The following is a 2,709-nucleotide window of genomic DNA, read 5'->3' as shown; positions in this document are numbered from 1 at the left end:
TAAAATAACCCTGGGATGACTTGTCTTCCATGGGAAGTGAGGTCATTGTCAGCTGCGGACATCTGCTCCCGGTGCCCTCCTTTCCTGGTTCAGCTCTCCCCCCTCTCCAGCGCCACGTGCTCATCTCATGGTGCCGCTGGTCTGAAGTCATTCTGGCACTTTTCACCCACGAGAACATCGCCCGTTGCTTCAGGTTTCCAAACAGCTGCCCGGGTGAGCAGGCTGGAGTCCTCTCATTCTCCAGTCTCTTCCATACTTGGGTCTCCTTTTTCCTAATCGTTTGTGGGTTTTTTTAATTCAACGTACATAAATTCTAAATAGCGGTATTTATTTATTTATTTATTTATTTGAGACAGAGTCTCACTTTATGACCCAGGCTGGAGTACAATGGTGCGATCTCAGCTCACCGCAGCCTCCACCTCCCGGGTTCAAGCAATTGTCTTGCCTCAGCCTCCCGAGTAGCTGGGATTACAGGCACCCACCACACCCAGCTAATTTTCGTGTTTTTGTAAAGACAAGGTTTCACCATGTTGTTGCCCAGGCTGCTCTCAAACTCCTGGCCTCAAGTGATTCACCTGCCTCAGCCTCCCAAAGCGCTGGCATCACAGGCGTGGGCCACCACACCGGGCTTAGACAGTCATGACTTGATGCAGCTTTTGGGCTCAGCAAGAGGATTTTATTTCTTTCAGAAAAACAATCATTTCTCCTTTTTACTTATTTGTTTTCTACCTCATTAATTTCTGGCTTTATCTTCATAATTCTCCCTACTTTTTATTATTATTATTTTTGGAGACACAGTTTCACTCTTGTTGCCCAGGCTGGAGTGCAACAGCCCTATCTCGGCTCACCGAAACCTCTGCCTCCCGGGTTCAAGCGAATCTCCTGCCTCAGCCTCCCGAGTAGCTGGGATTACAGGCATGTGCCACCATGCCTGGTTAATTTTGTATTTTTAGTAGAGATGGGTCAGGCTGGTCTCGAACTCCTGACCTCAGGTTATCCACCCGCCTAAGCCTCCCAAAGCGCTGGGATTACAGGTGTGAGCCACTGCACCTGGAATTTCTCCCTACTTTTTAAAATGCCCTTTCTTATTCTTCTTCTACTTCCTTAAGGTGGCACAAAGTCCTTCATGTTTATTTTTTCCTCTAAAACATAAGAAGTGTGCTGGGGGCTCTGGACACTGAATTAGCTGAGCCCTCAGCACTGGATCAATATTTACGGCTTCTTGGCTTTTCAGAGAGCGCACATTCAGATTTGATATCCTGTTTCACCTAAGGGCTACCGGAGAATGTGTTGGTTTCTAAGTTTTGGGGGAAGAGGTGGCAGGTTCCGTTATTTATTTTACAATATTTGGATAATAGGATCATTTAAATTAATCTACTTTTTAGTTCCTGGAGGTTTTCTTTGCAGCCAACACACACCAGACAAGGGCTTATCGCAAGTTTTTCCCGAGGGACGTTTTGAAGTCCTGCTTTCCCGTGAGGGACGTGACCATCCCTCCCGATCTGTCTGCGTTGTTTTGTGGCCACGAGACCTAATCACAGAGAGAGACACAGAGGGCGTCCCCTCTTCACGTCCCCTTCCAGTCGGCTTCAGAGCTTAGCTCCCATGTCGTTTGGTCCAGGAGGCTTATGTCTTTCATCTGGGTCATCGCCCGCCGCACTGACCCCCCGCTGTGCCCACCTGCACCTGCTGACATCACAGGCCCTACTCAGCCCGGCTTCCACTCCCCTTGGCCTCACCTCGATGTCAGCGGGGTGCCCTCTGCTCTGACTCGTGGGCAGTGGCTGGCTTCCTTCCGGCACTTTCTCTGGGTAACCCATGTGGATGACATATCTTCTAATGTCTGCTGTTACGCTTGCCTTTGGCATTTCTGGGCTGGTGTACGACGCCTGGGGTGGAGCTGTCTCTGGCGACTGTGGATGACGTTCCACCGTCCCCTGCTTCTCCCCTGTGGCACAGGTGAGAACTCCAGGCCCCGCGCCCTCTCTGCTGGCGCACACGTCTTCCCTCCGCGCTGGCTGCACACCTACCCATGGGGTTTCCGAGGGAGAGGAGATGGGCAGAGGCCAAGTGGGGTGCCTGGCAGTCAGGCAGCAACCCTGGTCACAGCAGTGGCCTCTGCTCTGCTTCTCAGCGGTGCCTGGTGCGACCCCTGAGAACCAGGGTGTTGGTCAGCACAAGGCCACGCAGCTCACGTGTACTCTTCGGAGCTGCTTCCACAGCAGAGACAAGAGGTCCCCACGGAGCCCACGTGGCCCCTAGAGACTTGCAGACCCCTGTGCTGTCAGACGGAGGAAGCTGAGGCCCAGAGAGGCAAAGTCACCTTCTTGAGGATGCACAGCCATGAGTAAAGAAGCAGGGATTTCTCCTGGTCTCTCTGACCCTTGAACACGTGGCCTCTGGCTGTGCCCAGTAAGAGACGTTAGAGAAAGGCCTCCTCCAGGAGCCCAGGCTGTGGTGGGCACCAGACAGACACCCTGACAATGTGCTTCGTGGTTCACAGAGGAGAAGGCAGAAGGCATGCCGGTGGGGGTTGTCCTGGCCTGTGTGAGATTTGGGGCGGGGGTGGAGGGTGCCAAGAACTACCTCATGACCCTCAATTATCACGTGAGACACGGGACCCCAACCCAGATCTCCACAGCAGAGGTGAAGTCACCGACTCAACAAGGCACGTGGCCAGCCATGGGGCTCATGCCGCAATCCCAGAAC

Source organism: Saimiri boliviensis, chromosome 3 (assembly GCF_048565385.1).
Source record: "Saimiri boliviensis isolate mSaiBol1 chromosome 3, mSaiBol1.pri, whole genome shotgun sequence".
In the NCBI taxonomy this organism is placed as follows: domain Eukaryota; kingdom Metazoa; phylum Chordata; class Mammalia; order Primates; family Cebidae; genus Saimiri; species Saimiri boliviensis.
The sequence above is the reverse complement of the archived record's forward strand: the minus strand, read 5'-3'. Positions refer to the sequence as shown.